The following is a 17,436-nucleotide window of genomic DNA, read 5'->3' as shown; positions in this document are numbered from 1 at the left end:
AAAATGTTTCCATTGATTTTTTTTTAAATTTTGGGCATAGGGCATTTCTTTCCCCTAGACCTTCCATAATTAAAAGCCAAGAGAAAGAAAACAATCCAACAGTGCCTTGTAACAAATATGCATAGTCAAGCAAAATTAATACACATAGTCTACATGTCCAAAAATCCATGTCCCTGCATCTTGTGTCCATCACCTCTGTGCCAGGAGGTGGGTAACATGTTTCATCATAAATGCCCTAGAGATCTGGTTGACAGTTGTGTTGATTAGAGTGCTTAAGTATTTCAAAGTCTCTTTACAATGTCATTGTACTTGTTTTGATTTCTCTCTGGATTCTGCTCACCTCAGTCTGAGTTCATGATTCAATACATTTAATTCTTCTTCCTTGTTTAAATATTCTATTATGTGTTAATTTCTACCCACAAAAGAAGTAGATTAATCTTTAAACCAAAGTTGTTTTTCTCAAAAACAAAAAAAAGTTAGCAAACACAGAAATATTCTCTGAAATTTTTTCTTTCAATTCAGTGTAACCTCATGCCTCTCTCAGGATAAGATGATGACATGATCTCATCACCATGCAGATTGACTTAGTATTTGAAACGCACCACCTCATTTCTTTCAGTTGCCTCTCATGTATGATTGGAGGGCTGGAGGGCAAAGCAACAAACTCCTTTGAAAGCCTTCCTTTATAGAAGGTTCAGAGCTTTCCTGGTAACTTTCCATTTTCCATCAACAGCTCTTCTTGGTTTTGTCTACAAGGAACATCATGCTCCTGAAGCAGGAAGCCATTAATACCTCCTCACTCTGCTTTTCAGTTTCTTTTTCTGTATTGTCTTCTCCCATTATAATGTAAGATCCTTGAGCTCAATCACTTGCTGACTTGTATTTGTATCCTCAACTTTTAGTATAAAGCTTGATATTCAGGAAGGTCTGAAAAAACCATTTCTCCCTCCTTACTTCCCTCCTCCTCCTCCTCCTCTCTCTCTCTCTCTCTCTCTCTCTCTCTCTCTCTCTCTCTCACACCCATATCCTTCCTCTTTCCCTCCTTCTGTCTTTTTCCAAGAAGTAATATGAAGGTAAGTAGTGGAAAACCTAGGTTCAAGTCCTAATTCTTTTACATATTATCTGTGTAACAGTGTGCAAATTATTTAATCTCTGTGCCTCAGCCAGATTTACAAGTTAAAGAGTAGCTATTGGTCTGTATTGATTAAGGAAGTTTCCAAACTAGGAGTTCCTCATAGTGATGAAATCACCGATCTATTCCCATTCCTGAATCACTAGTGACTTGTACAATGTCTTGCACATAGTAGATGCTTAATAAAAACTTGTTAGATTAGATAGAGACTAAATGCAAAACAATTTCTGCACTCATGATCTTACATTCTACCAGGAAGATCCAATGTATAAACAGAATACTCTATACATGATGAGTTATTTGTCTGGCATCCTGCATCTAGTGTCAGAGATATGTTTCAGACCCCTTTCTTGAGGTTCATTTCTCTTCCCAATATGTCACACTATCTCTATCTCTTTAGCTCTATCTCTGACTTTCTCTCTGTCTCTATCTCTCTGTCAATGTTGCTGTTTCTCTCTATTGTTTTTTTTTTTGTCTGGATCACTCTGTGTCTAAGTGTTAGTGTCTCTCTATCTTTCTGTCTCTGTCTCTGTCTCCATCTCTACCTCTTTCTCTCTCTCTCTCATAATACATCAATCGTCTGCCTTTTTTCCCCCCTGTATGGATAATATAAATGGTGGAATTAGTCATTGAAATTAAGCATTGAAATACACTTTCACTTACAGTTCACCTTGTATAAATATTCTAGCATATGTTAAATTCTACCCACAAAAGTAATGGATTAATCTTTAAACCAAATTTGGATTTTATTAAAAAAAATAAAAACAACAACAACAATAACACGAGATAGCAACTGCTTTAAAAGAAGAAGGGTGATTGATTCAAATCAACATCAGACTAATATATTCTTCCCTTTAGGTACTAAATTTTAGCCCTGGGTCTTCTATGGATTTTTTGGAATTGTTTCAACAGTGGGAAATTTCAGTAGTTAGTTTCAAATCCAAGTCAACGCTTGAAATATAAATGTAGCTCCTCAGAAAGAAAGTGGGCAAACTTTTAAGAGTCCCCACATTCATATTGGCCCTCCAAGCATAAATGGAATATAGAAGGTTATTCCTTTGGAATTGTGCATTGTACCAGAAACATAAAGAACATGAGGAAAACATTATGGAGTTACAGTGCTACTCTTTGTATAATGGGAGGATGCTACAAAAGGTGATTGTTATCTGTTCAGTCTAGCTGAAAATACCAATGTGTAGCCCGGCCACCTGCCTTCTTCCACATTGTGTACTTTTAAAAGCTATCTCATATTTTGATGCCTTATCTATTAGCTAAATGCCGTAAAGTGAAAACTTTTCATTAAAAAAATTCATTGCATTAAGGGGGTGGGAGGTGTTGCTTAGATACTAGAAATGTTTGTAGGTTTTTCTAATTTTCTAAGTTTATAGGCTCTCCCCTCTCCTGACCACTGTGTATTTTAGCTTCGTTTTCAGAAGATGAAGATCATGAACACATGAACACAACCTTGTATCATATATTTCAAATACAGTCTGTCCAAAACTGATTTTGTTATCTTCTGCTACCAAAACAACAATAACTACTAATATACATTGTTGAACTTCCCTGTTACTGTCAAAACTATCATCACACTTCCGATATTTCAGGCTCCTGAACTTGTAACTATCCTCTACTTCTTATTCTCCTTTACCCCAAATATCAATTACTTGCCAAATCCATCACCACCATTTTTATATATGTGCCTTTCCTTCCACTATCCTAGTACTAGCCTTTATCACCTTTTCCTTGGACTATTGTAATAGACCTCTAGTTGTGCTCCATTTCTCAACTCCACTCCAATCCAACCTCCTCATAGCTACCAAAGTTATTTTCCTAAAATTTAGGTCTGGTCATGTTTCCCCACACCTACCCACTCCAATGACTCCCTATTGCCTGTAGAATCAAATATAAACACCTCAACTTGCCATTTAAACTTTTCTACATTTCTTATATATCACTCTGCTCCATAAGCTATGCAATCCAATAATACTGGTCTTATATATAGTACTCAGTCTCTTATCTCTGTGCCTTTTTACTGGTTAACCCCTTTACCCAATGCCTGGAATGCACTCCTTCTTCACTTCTGCATCTCAAAGTCATTGACATCCTTCAAGATTCAAGTGAAATTCTATCTTCTGCAGAATCCCTTACCCAGTTCCCTGGCTCCCAGTGACTTCTGCTGTAAGATAACTTTATATTTTCCCCATTAGGATGTGAGCTTCTTAAAAACAAGGATTTTTTTTGTATTTCTTTGTATCCCCACCTCTTAGCATAGTGGCTAGAATATAATAAGCATTTAATAAATACGTGTTGATTATCTACTTACTCATTTCTCTATATGTTATTTGGTGCATTAGAATGTGTGCTCCTTGATGACAGGAGTAGGTAATTTTTATTTTCCACATAATCAGGGCTTAATTGATACTAATTTATTGATTTCTTTAAACTGAACATGAAGAAAGACTTTCTATTTATGGATTTTATTTATAATCTATATATCTATACTGCATATTAATACACTCTATTTATCTATAAATATATCTATGCTTATATAAATATGCTCTATTTCAGTCAGCAAACCATACATTCTATCCTATTTCTAAATACTAAGATTCTAACCTAAGACCTGGGGTCTGATACAGTTCACTAATTGAGTTAATGGCATGTCTGATCAGTTTGCTACTATTTGGTGTCTTCCTAGGAAAAAGAAAGTAAGATTAGGGCCAAAGGTATTGTGATGTACTGGGAAGAGTGCTGGACCTGGAGAATAGAATTTAAAATCTTATTTTGACACTTTGTAGCTCTTGAACCCCAGACTATACTTATTCTGTATGTAATTATCTTCTTTCTAATTATCTAATTCAAATAATTCTCTGTTCATGTGTTGGATCTTCACAGTAGAAGGTAGAATCATGATGACAGAGACTGTTTTTCATGAATTTCTGTATCCAGAGGCATTGTGAAATGGGAAAAGACCTAGATTCAAGGCTTGCCTTTCTTACATATTACCTATGTAGCCATAGACAAGTAAGTTAATCTTTCAGTATTTCAGTCAACTCTCTGAGACTGTGAGTTAGAGAGCAGTTGATGATATGCATTGATAGAAGTTTCCCTCTAATGGGAGCTCCACATATCAATAAAATCACAAGTCACCTTCCTGTCCCTGACTCATTAGTGACTGTACAATGTCTTGCACATAGTAGGTGCTTAATACAAATTTGTTGGATTGGTTTAGAAAGTACTGGGTATCAATTTCCTTATCTGTAAAATCAGGATGGGAATAATGGAAGGTTAGTATGAATGAAAATATTTGAAAACTTTGAAGTGCTATATAAATGGGAACTTATTATTATTATCAAGAGGCAGTGTTGTTTAAAGTTTAGAAAGCTAGACCCAGTCAGAATGACCTGGGTTTACTCTTACATCTGACAAATATTGGGTGCATGACCCTGGGTAAATCATTTAATTTCTCTGTGGCCCTTTGAAACTGTCTAAGCATTTAAGTTGCAAAACAGCTGCAAATCTTCATATGTAGAGCAGAGTGCTTTACTGAGAGTTTCCTGTGACAATGTAATTATTAGTCTGGTCAAATTCATACATGTGTATATGTATGTATGTATGTGTGTGTGTGTGTGTGTGTGTTTGTGTGTGTGTGTATGTGTGTATACTAGAATGTCTGTTAGCATTGCAACTATTTAGGCCATTAATAACAGCTATCAAAAATTGAAGTTCCAATGATTGCTGTGGATGTTTCTTAATAATTTGCTTAGGTTAGTTGAAAAACTTGAGAATTTCAAAACATAACCCACAGGATTTATTACTCTAAATAGAATATTCTGTCTATACAGGTTTATATTGACTGGCTTCCTTAAGATTCTCTGGTTTCTTTGAGCTGAGATAGACTCAAATCAATCATTTATGATCTTAGACTCTCTAGGGCTTTGTAAACTCTAAGCTTTCTTCCCTATTGCTCTCTCTTAGTGAATACTTTGCTTTTCTAGGCATTTTAGATTCCATGAAATTTCTAGGCATTTTAGATTCCATGGTGGGATCCGGATTTCTTTTAGTTTTACTTTGAAATGTCTGCTTTTGAAGTACTTAATGGTTCTCATTCTGTTTGGTAGCTATGGGACAAATAGATGATACAATCTAATTCAGGAATATTTATTTTGCTCTTGCTGCCACTGCTGCTACTGTCAATCTATTTACTCATCTCCTAGTCTATTTATAACACTTACATCAAAAATAAGTCTTCCAATCTTGAATTCCAGCATGTAAAGTCATTGTTTCTGCCATAGTGATTTCCCCACAGATCATAAGGAAACTATGGAATTTAAAAATGTTCTTTACTATGTCTTCAATGTGTTTCTTGTCCTGATGCATTTATGAGCCTCGTCTTAATCTCATGTAACTCATGTTTAGTTAGGTATGTTTCCATTAACCATTGTTCCAATTGAAACTGGACTATAACAAACTTTCCTTCAGTAGTGATTTTATGACTGTGGTTGCTAGATAATTTTAAGTCAAATGGCATAAAATAAGAGCAATTGTATCCTATATTCGAATTTTAATACCTGATCCTATCATCTACCGCTCCAAAACTTCCAGTGATTTCCTCTTGCCTAAAAAATCAGGTACAAACTTCTTAGGGCTGCCTTTCAAGGCCATAGAAAATTGAGCTGAACAAAAATTTTAAAACATAGCTGTAATATAAAAGCATAAAACTTAAACATAGGATTCAAAATAAATAGATACTTCATACTTTCCTGATGAATTGAAATTATTTCTTTAAAAAAAAACAGTGTGTTCAAATTTTTTTTTTTAGGTCTTACTCATTGTATGGTAGGGTATACTTAGCATTTTCCCTAGAGAAAATATTAGACTTTACTTTCAAGAGCCTACATCTATTTGTCTAGTAGTAAAGAAACATGCTGCTTTGTAAAGTGTTAATAGACAATGTCCTAAGTTAACAGAATACACAGCTATACTAGCAGGGATCAGACAAATGTCAAAAGATTCAGCTTATATTTATTCAACCTATATAGCAAATATTTACATTATGCTCCATGTATAACCACATGGCTTTTAGAGTGGATATGTATCAGGGTCATACAGTAGAGATTACTTTTTTGTGAGTAAGAACAAGATCGATTTTATATGTATCTAGTTGATTTAGAGACACATCAAAAATGAAAAAACCAAAACAAAACAGCCATAGAACTCAAAGACCTCAGAAAAATGACAAAAATCTTGCATCTGAAAGCTCAAGAAAAATTTGGAATATGCCAGAAAAGGAAGGACATTTCTCCTCTAGTATGTTAGTAGAAAGTACAGGGCTGCTTATGTGGCCATGGGCAGACAAACAGAATATGGATGCATCTATGGATATTTTCTTATTCATGAATGCAAGCTTTCAATAAAAAAAATAAGAATTGGAGATATTGGTACAGAAGGGCTGAGGTACTTAATACTTTCCCAAATGCAATTTATTGGCCAGAGATGAAGACCTCATATATACATAATCTATCAAAGGTAATGGAGAGCCTGACATAGAAGGGAAAACATCTAGAAGATTGTCATCAAGGTAAGTAGACCTAATTGCCTACATATATCCATGGAAGATTAGGATTCACCTCCTCCTGCTCCCCCAAATCTGTAAATTGTAGCACTCTATGAGGAGTTGAGTGACTAATGAGAACCCAATTCTCTTATTATAAAATCTGAATTGATTAGAAGCTCTATAACAATATGGACAATGATTCATATGTCTTTGCACTTCCCAAACTACTAGTCTTGGATGTAGCAGATATTCAATAAAGGCTTATTGATTGACTGTGGCTGATTTAGGAACTGAAACAAATCTCATGACCTTTTATCTTCCTCAGAGATAGAAACAAACACTTCCTTTAAAGGCTGTTGGAACTACTTTATTCCAAATGGCTGGATACTCTCTCCAGATGACAGCACTGTTTAGCATCTTGGGGATTTGTTTACCTCCAGCCATGAGTTTTAATATAGACATCCATCAACTGGGGAAAGAAATAGTCTTAGTGATGATATAATTTCAATAGAATCTTTGGATTGTTTTCTAAAATAATCCATGAAAAAAATCTCTATTAAGTAAACTGTTCTATATTTCTCTGGAAAAAACAGTATGATGTAATAGAAAGAGTGTAAGAATCAAGAGAGGCAAGGATTTGAATTCCACCTCTACCTGTTAGCTGTGCAGCCCTGGGCAAGACATTTTATCTCTCTAAGCAAACAACCTCATTTGCAACATGTGAAAAAATATTGCTTTATGTGCATATCTCCCAGGATTGTTACAGAAATAAAGACATAAATGCTGCGTGTGGTTTACAAACTTTAAATTGCTGTGTAAATGTTGAGTAGTAATATAAACCCACACTTTACCTAAAAATAAGTACTGGTGAAATATTGTTTTAAAGAATATTGTACATGATAAATGCATATATGTTATTGACACACATATGTAGTTGACACACATATATACTAAAAGCATCATGTATGTGTGATATATACCTACTTGTATGTGATATGTGTATATTTATATACATATATTTATATATTCAAGAGGTGATGCTGTAGGCATACATCCTGGCACAGGAATTCCCTCTACTGAGAAAAGTAACTTACTGAGGGTCACAGGACTAGTGCCAAATACAGAATTTCAGTTCAAATACTTTTGATCTTGTACCCAACAATATTCCAATATTAGCTGTCTCTTTCTTTGTTTCTCTTCTTCCCCACTTTTTTCCCCTTTTGCCCCCCCTTCTACATATGTATATGTACATATATATGAAGGTATGTGCATATAGTTAGATCTAAATGTAATTCTGGAAAAAAAAAGCCACACACATATTCCCCCACATTCTTAATGGAAAATACCAGTGTCAGCACATAGTAAATAGCCAATTTTATTACATTTACATGAGAGAAAATGAAGAATGTTTATTCAATACCATCATTGTTAAATATTTATAGAGTTCAACCTATTGAGTATATATATATCTGATTATACTGGTAAATAAAGTGAAGTATAGCTACTAAAAATGAAAAAAAGGGACAGTATACATACAGAGTTGTGATCCTACTGAATCCCATCTCTACATACTCGTCTGTTCCATTGTCACCCTCCTCTAGGATGATGTTTCTGTACCGAAACTCTAACGCTGCCTGCATCTTTTATGAATACCCAGTCTATCAATACTCTTACTTTTATTAAGCTCTTATATTAAAAGGAGAAAAAATTGGAGAAGCCAGTTGTTTGGATTTGAGTGAGTTCTTGTGTCAAGATTAGAAAAAAAACCCTGCAAGATAAATTGTTCACACTCTGTCCTTAAATAGGGAATTGCACTTATAAGCAGTGTCTTATTTTAGTACTGTATCACTTTCAGAACCTAGTACAAATTTCTACATAATTCATTCAATGGAAATGTAATAATGGAGAAAATAATTAATTTTCTATGGTTTCATTTTATGAAAATAGTTGTCTGGAATTTTTACTTTTACTGACACAAGACTGTCTTAAAATATCAGAACTTGAGCAAATGAAATCTGATTCATCTAGCTTCTCTATCTTTGATAAAATACCTTTCAGTTCCTTATGGCTTTCACGTCATAGTCATGTGTTTCCTTGTTTTCTTTTGTTCCATTTTCTGTAATTTTTTTTTGGAATGGATGTTACTTCCAGAAATGTGAAAAACAAAATGTTATCTCTGAAAGAGCACACTTCACTGACTGTTAGAGATATTTCAGTTGCTATTAGTGTGGGGAAGTCAAGTATTTGTAGGGTCATCCAAGTTCACAAAAACAATATCAATAACACTGAAGCACAAATGTTTGAATCTTTGAAAATGTTTGAAAATGGAGAGGTATTTCTAAGAATGGATGAACTATTGATGCAAAGGAACCCAATTAATTGTCATAAAAAAAAATAGGCCTTCCAAGGGACTAGGAAGCTGGAGAGATTATTATAGATTTCTCTTTAGTGTGACATAGGCTCTGCAAATTAGAAAAAGTATTTAAAAAAGCTGAAAGTTAGTTGTTAACTCTTGTCATTTAAAAAAATGCTTCTCATGGTGAAGTCAATGAGTGTATTTAAGATTGCTTGGGAATTTACATGATTTAAGCACCATTGAAAATTGATTAGGTTTGAATAAGGCTAGTTGGATAAATGTGCTTTTGTCAAATGAATCCTTAATAGCTAGTGTCAAAAAAATGTAGTTTCATGATGGAGAACTTAAAATGTGTCATAATCTTGTGAATTTAATGCCAAATCATGTAAAACAAGTGATTGCCAAAGTGCTGCTCATAAAAAAATATATTTGGTTAATTATATGCCAATAAGTTCAATTATTTTGCTTTGTCTCAATTTGTATACCAGTGCAGGTGGTAATTATAAATGCTTCTTGAATGCTTGTTGAAAGAATTGCTCAGTTCTGCATTTTCCCCCTTTCCCTTCACTTAAACACTCTCTTCCAACTCTGTGAAGCTAGACTTTAATTCCATGCTTAAGCTGCTTTCAATACTGGAAGATCCCTCTTCCCCTCTGGCCCTCTCCTCCCATTGTTGAGTTCCTTAAACTTTCATTTTGAAGGAGATCACAGGCCTGCCATCTTTCATTCCTCTACCGGCTTAGTTTCTGGCTCTCCAGACATTACCACCATGTCCCCACATGGGCACATTCTTCTCTCCTCTCTCTCCCAGTTGTCAGCTATCTTGTATTTATTTTCTTCCCTAATTAGAATGTATGCTTTTTGAAGGCAAAGATTCTCTTTCTTTTTTGCTGGCATTTATATTTCCATTACTTAGAACAGTGCCTGGTACAAAACAAGTGCCTAAAAATGGTTGTTGACATATTTCTTTATATTGTCATTTTCATATTGCTTTTTTAGTGCCTCTCCTCACATAGATCCTCTGAGACACACAGGCTTTTGTAGTTGAAGAATGCTAGTGTTGGTGTCATAAGACCTGCATTGATTTCTCAGGTCCAGGATTTACTAAATCCACATTTAGTAAATGTGGGTAAATAATTTAATATTTCTGAGTCTCAGTTTGCTCATCCTTGTAAAATAGATAATAATAATTGCACTAACTACCTCACGGTGTTATGGTGAGGAAGGGGTATTACAAAGCCATAACACACACTATGTTAGTACTTATCTACATCTTCATCATCATCATCATCATCATCTGGCTTTTGATCTTATCATTCAACTGAAACTATTCTCTCCAAAGTTACCAGTCATCTCTTAACAGACAAATGTAATGGTCAACAAAACTACCAGTTATATTCATAATTTTTGTGGCATAGTAATATTCCACTGAATATGAATAGAACTGTATAAAGAAAAACTTCTGGTAAAAAAAAAAAAAGACTACCCCTGCCCCATAAAAAACATAAGAAGATGTAAAGTGTTCATGCGGCACATTCAGGTGCTGTAATTTATGAGGTCATATCCCAATACATAGACATCTACTTAATTTCACATTGTATGCTATGATAAAAAGGAATGATATAAGCAAATGGTTTATTACATACAGTATATGTTTTTTCTTTCTTTCCTTCCTCCCTTCCTTCTTTCCTGACTTCCCGACTTTCTTTTTTTTTTTTTTCTTTCTTCTCTTTTTCCTCTTCTCTCCTCCTTTCTTCTCTTCCTCTTCATTCTCCTCTTCTCTTCTTCTCTTTCTCCTTTTCTACTCTTTTCTTCTTCTCCACTCCTCCTCCTCTTCCTCTTCTTCTTCTTCTCTGTCTCTGTCCCTATTAGATGATCTCCTTCACGTTGATATCTTTCAATGTATTCTCTGTGTCAAGGGTATGGACATTTATTAACTGTTTTAGGATAATTCCAAATTGTTCCAACAATCATTGGAATAATCCATGTTCCCAACAACATTGAATTAGTGTGTGAGTTTTCCACAACCCACAACCCATAAACTTTTTGTAATTTTTGCCAATTTATTGAGTGTCAGGAGAATTCTCAGAATTGTTCTTTGCATTTACCTTTTTATTAGTGATTTGGAGTATTCTTTCACATAATTCTTAATAGAGTGCAATTTTTTTTGGGGGGTGACCAATTTGTTCACATACTTTTACCATTTATCTATTAGAGAATGATTTTTGGTCCTTTGTATTTCTGTTAATCTTCCAGATAGCTCCAAAATTTAGAAAATTTAGAGCTGGTGTCATTGCTTAAAGACTTTTTTTCGAATCTTGCTTCTGATAGATGCTGGCTATGTGATTAGACAAGTATTTTGATCTCTCAGTGCTCTTATAGACCCTTTGAGATTGTAAGTTGTGCAAAGCTTTTGAAAACCAATTCCATTGGTAGGACAAATTTCCTCACCTGGAATTTCCCTGTGTCAATGAAATATCAAACTCAGTTGCTTTTTCCCTATAATTTTAATATTCAGGTAATATGTCCAATATGACATGTGACTTTTTTTCCCCCATTTTTCCCATTCTTAGTTAATTGGTTAGTTCAAAATGCCCCCACTTTCCAATATTATATCTCCTTATATTTATTTTTTTGGGGGGAGATTGATTTTTTTAAACTTTTTTTGTCTAGGCAATAGAGTTAAGTGACTTGCCCAGGGTCACACAGCTAATAAGTGTTATGCATCTGAGGCCAGATTTGAACTCAGGTCCTCCTGAATCCAGGGTCAGTGCTCTATCTACTGTACCACCTAGCTGCTCCAACTGATTTTTTTTTTTACAAAAAAGTTTTTCTTTACATTGTTTTCTTCATTAATTTGCTTCCCTTCCAGTTTATTTTATTATGAAATTGAATTATATAAAGAATTTTTTTATTATTTCTATTTAAAAAGTTTGCTTTTTAAAAAGAAATTCTACTATTTGTTTTATGGTCTATTACCTTATTTATTCCTTCTTTAATTTCATTTTTTTACTCTTGTTTAAGGCTTTTGAAGTATCATGATTAAAGTCTGCTTGCTAACCAATTTCTGTTTCATCACTTATCATGCCTTATCATCCTTTTTTTTTTTATGCTTTACTCTGAGAAGTACAATTACATAAGTAATGCTAGGTAAGAACTGTGATCCATCAGAGAAATTACTTTGTGTATGAAATCCACCCTCTTCCCTCACCATATCTGTTTTTCATTGGTCATCTGTTCTCTGGATCTATATTCCCCCGACACACATTTCTGGGTGCAAGCTGTGGAATAATCTTGTCATTCACATTTTCTTTCCTATATTTTTGAATGTATTTTTTCCTGACTTATTTGCATAATTTATTATGTGTCATTAAGATAGGTGAATTTAAACATTTCAAACTTGAAGTGTAAGATTTTTTTGTTTGTTTCATTTTCTATAAATTTGTGGATTCTTTTGGATGGTACTCTACTTTCTCTTGATTTTAACAGCTCTTATTGGTTTAATTATCATTTCTATGCATATAACTTAAAGTTCTATATATCCAGTCCTTATCTCTCTCTTAAATTTCAGTTCTCTCCAGAGATATCTCAAGCTCATATGATCATAATAGGATTTACTACCTTTCACCGTAAACCCACCCCTCTTCTGATCTTCCCTTTTTCTGTCCACCGTTCTTCCTTTCTCCCAGGTTCATGATCTCAACATTATCTTCATTCTCTCTCACCCTACATATCTAATCAATTGCCAAATCTTTTCATTTCTATCTCAACAACATCTCTTGTATCAAACTCCTCTCAACTCACACAGCCACCATCTTAGCTCAGGCCCTCATCATTGGGCCTAGACTGTTATAAGAGTCTTGTAATTGATCTTTCTACCTCAAGTTTGTTTTTTAAATCCTTTCACAACCTGGCCCCACCTATCTTTCTAGCTTCATTATGCAGTACTTCCCTTCTCACATTCTACAGTAGAGCTGTTAAACTTTCAGCCAGACCTAGTGTGACCTAGACCAGATTAAAATATAATTAGGAAATGTTTAACCAAATAAATAAAAATACAATACAACACAGATAAGGTTAATTCCTGGTTTTCTAAATCAATATATTGTCACAAGGATCTATTTCTACTTGAGTTTGACCCCACTGTTCTACAATATAGCCCAAACAGACCTTTATTTTCTTCATACATACACACACACACACACACACACACACACACACACACACACACATCAATCAATGGATATATATCTATCTATCCATTTCTGGTCTCTGTGTCTTTATATAGCCATTTTCCATCCCATCAATGTATCAAAAGCATTGTTTTCCTTAATAGAATCCCTCTCTTCCCCCAAGATGCCACTAACTATTATTTTCCTCATGAAGTATTTCCTCATTCTTTTAACTGATTTTGTCCTTTAACTATCTTGTTTTTATTTGTACTTATTTTCTTTATTTTCTGAATTTTGTCCCTAGTTTCATGTGTGTTTGCTTCCCCCAATGGAATGTAGGCTCCTTGAAAGCAGGGATAATTTCATTCTTTATGTCCCTAACCCCTAGCACAGTGCCTGATACAGAATAGACTCTGAACAAAAACTAGGTGATTGCTGTGAATATTCATTTTTTCTAATACATTTTTATTTCATTAAACGTTTCTCAATTGAATGTAAAAATGTTTAACATTCTTTTTTAAATTTTGAGTGCCAATTTTTTTAAATTTTGAATTGTTGACAGTTTATTACATTTTTCTTGCATTATTATATGTAGTATTTATTTTTATTTGCAGTGTTCTTCTGGGATACCTGTTATATTTGTTTTCTTTATGTATCTTGTCTTTATGGTTAATTATTTTGGTTTCTACATACTACATATTGTATGTTTTCTTGTTTTCTGTTAGAGATTCTTCTAATTCCATTAAAAATTCCAAATTTTTTAGCTTGTTTTCTTTTCTTTAGTGAAATTCTATAGTGAAGATACATTTTCCCTCTAATTTGCTAAACTTTTTTTTTAATCTCTGAATTGAAAAGTCTATGATCTATGTGAATTCTTAATTTCCTTTTTGTGTATTTCATTACGGTTTTGAGTTATTCTGAAATTTGTTATCGTTATTCTGTATTCTCTTGGGAGTCCACAGGATTCTATATTTCATTACATATCACATCACTTTTTGTTATATCATAATCTTTGTTAAGATAATGTTGCATTTTCTTTAAGGCTTTAGTCCTAATTCTTCCTTTTAGTTTTAAGATTCCACTTGTGTACTAGATTGTTGTTGAATCCCACCCCCTCTTCCCACACTGAAAGTTTTCCTCTTTGCTATTTCAGTTTATTTTCATTATATTCCCTTGTCACTCACCATATAGCTCCTCCCCTTTTTCTGAAGGTTGAACTATAAAACTTCCTTAGCATCCTTCCATATGGTCAGTGGGCTGAAGTTGGAGTTGACTAGTCTCTGTCCCTGCTCTAAAGAGCTTCTTAGAGAACAAGACTGGTCCCAGCCTGCTTCAGTCTACTTTCTTTTAGGTCCAATATGAACACATATTCTGGACTCCTGTCTCAAATCCTCTCTCAGGTTGCCTCTCTTTCTCTGACAGGGCTGAATCAGAATCTGTCTCTTTTTGCAGGGTGGGAGGGGAATGTTCTGGATAGAATCTCTACAGTTTCAAGATGCCTAAGGCAGGGCCTGCCCCAAAATTCGTTATCATTTATTTCCCCTTCTCTTCATTTAATTAGGTAGAGTAAACGTCTGGAAGTTGTTTTAGAGTAAGGGGAGAAAGATCATGCCGAAAAGGGGAGTAATTGGGACAGAAAGTAATATATCTTTTTCTCGGCAGCACATGGCACCTACACAAAAATTAACCACGTACTAGGGAATAAAAACCTCATAATCCAATGCAGAAAGACAGAGATATTAAATGCATCCTTTTCAGATCATGATGCAATAAAAAGTATAGGTAATAAAAGGCCATGGAAAGATAGACCAAAAATTAATTAGAAACTAAATAACCTGATCTTAAAGAATGAGTCCAACAAGAAATCATAGAAACAATAAATAACTTCGTCCAAGAGAATGACAATAATGAGACAACATGCCAAAACTCATGCAGTGAAAGAGGTCCTTAGTGAAAGTTTCATATCTCTAAATGCTTACATCAATAAAATAGAGAAAGAAGAGATCAATGAATTGGGCATGCAACTAAAAAAGCTAGAAAAAGAACAAATGGAAATTTCACAATTAAATACCAAATTAGAAATTCTGAAGATCAAAGGAGAGATTAATAAAATTGAAATTAAGAAAGCTATTGAACTAATAAATAAAACTAAGAGCTAGTTTAATGAAAAAAAAATAAACTAACAATAAAATAGATAAACCTTTGGTTAATTTGATGAAAAAAAAAGAAAGAAGAAAAGCAAATTACCAGAATCAGAAATGAAAAGGATGACTTCACTACCGATGAAGAGGAAATCAAAACAATAATTAGGAGCTATTTTGCCCAACTGTATGTCAATAACTTTGACAGTCTTAGTGAAATGGATAGATATTTACAAAAATATAAATTACCCAAATTAACCAAAGAGGAAGTAAAATACTTCAACAAACTCATTTCAGAAGAAGAAATTGAGCAAGATATCAATGAACTCTCTAAGAAAAAATCTTCATGGCCAGATGGATTTACAAATGAATTCTATCAAACATTTAAATAACAACTAATTTCAATACTATATAAACTATTTGGGAAAATAGGTGAAGAAGTAGTCCTACCAAATTCTTTTTATGATACAAATATGGTGCTGATACCTAAACCAGGAAGAGCCAAAACAGAGAAAGAAAATTGTAGACCAATTTCCTTAATGAATATAGATGCAAAAATTTTAAATAAAACAAGTGGCAAAGAGATTACAACAACTTATCTCAAGAATAATACACCATGACCAAGGATTACACCAGGAATGCAAGACTGGTTCATTGTTAGGAAAACTATCAGCATAATTGACCATTTCAACAACAAAACTAACTTTTGTCATATGATTATCTCAATAAATGCAGAAAAAGCTTCGACAAAATACAACATGCATTCCTATTAAAAACACTAGAGAGCATAGGAATAAATGGAGTCTTTCTTGAAATGATAGCATCTATCAAAAACCATCAACAAACATTATATGTGATGAGGATAAACTAGAATCATTTCCAACAAGATCAGGGGTGAAACAAGGATGTCCATTATCATCATTGTTACTCAATATTGTGATAGAAATGTTAGCTGTAGCAATTAGAAAAGAAAAAGGAACTGAATGAATTAGAATAGGCAAAGAAGAAACAGACCTGTCATTCTTTACAGATGATATGATGTTATATTTAGAGAATCCTAGAGAAGTAATAAATTACTTGAAATAATAAACAAATTTATCCAAGTTGCAGGGTATAAAAATAAACATACACAAATCAGTGGCATTTCTGTATATTAGTAACAAAACCCAGCAGCAAAAGATAGAAATAGAAATTCCATTTAAAATTATTATAGACATTATAAAATCCTGGGAATCTACCTGCCAAAACAAAACCAGGAACTATATGAACACAATTACAAAACACTTTTCACACAAATAAAGTCACATCTAAATAATTGGAAAAATATCAGTTGCTAATAGGTAGGCCAAGCTCATGTAATAAAAATGACAATTCTATGTAAATTAATTTAACTATTCAGCACTGTACCAATCAAACTACCAAAACATTATTTTGTACAGCTAGATAAAACAATAACAAAATTAATCTGGAAAAACAAAAAGTCCAGAATATCAAGGGAAGTAACGAAAAGAAACACAAGGGAAAGTGGCCTAGCTGTACCTGATCTTAAATTGTATTATAAAGCAGAAATCATCAAAAGTACTTGGTACTGGCTAAGAAACAGAGTGGTAGATCAGTGGAATAGGTTAGTTATGCAAGACACCACAGTCAATGGCTATACTAATCTACTATTTGATAAATCCAAAGACTCCAGATTCTGCGATAAGAAATCATGATTTAACACTGCTGGGAAAAATGAAAAAGTGTGTGGCAGAAATCTGGCATAGACCAATATCTTACACCCTATACCAGGATAAAGTCAAAAATGGGCACAGGAGTTAGATATAAAGACTGGTATTATAAGCAAACTAGAAGAGCAAGAAATAGTTTACCTTTCAGATCTATGGAGAAGGAAAGAATTTATAACCAAACAAGAGACAGAGAACATTATGAAATGAAAAATGCACAATTTTGATTTCATAAATTGAAAAGTTTTTGCATAAAGCCAATGCATTCAAGATTAGGAGGAAAGCAGAAAACTGGGAAGAATTTTTACAACCAGTGTCTCTGATAAAAGTCTAATTTCTAAAATGTATGGA

Source organism: Phascolarctos cinereus, unplaced genomic scaffold (genome assembly GCF_003287225.1).
Source record: "Phascolarctos cinereus isolate Bilbo 61053 unplaced genomic scaffold, phaCin_HiC Scaffold_4;HRSCAF=312, whole genome shotgun sequence".
NCBI classification, from domain to species: Eukaryota; Metazoa; Chordata; class Mammalia; order Diprotodontia; family Phascolarctidae; genus Phascolarctos; species Phascolarctos cinereus.
The sequence above is the reverse complement of the archived record's forward strand: the minus strand, read 5'-3'. Positions refer to the sequence as shown.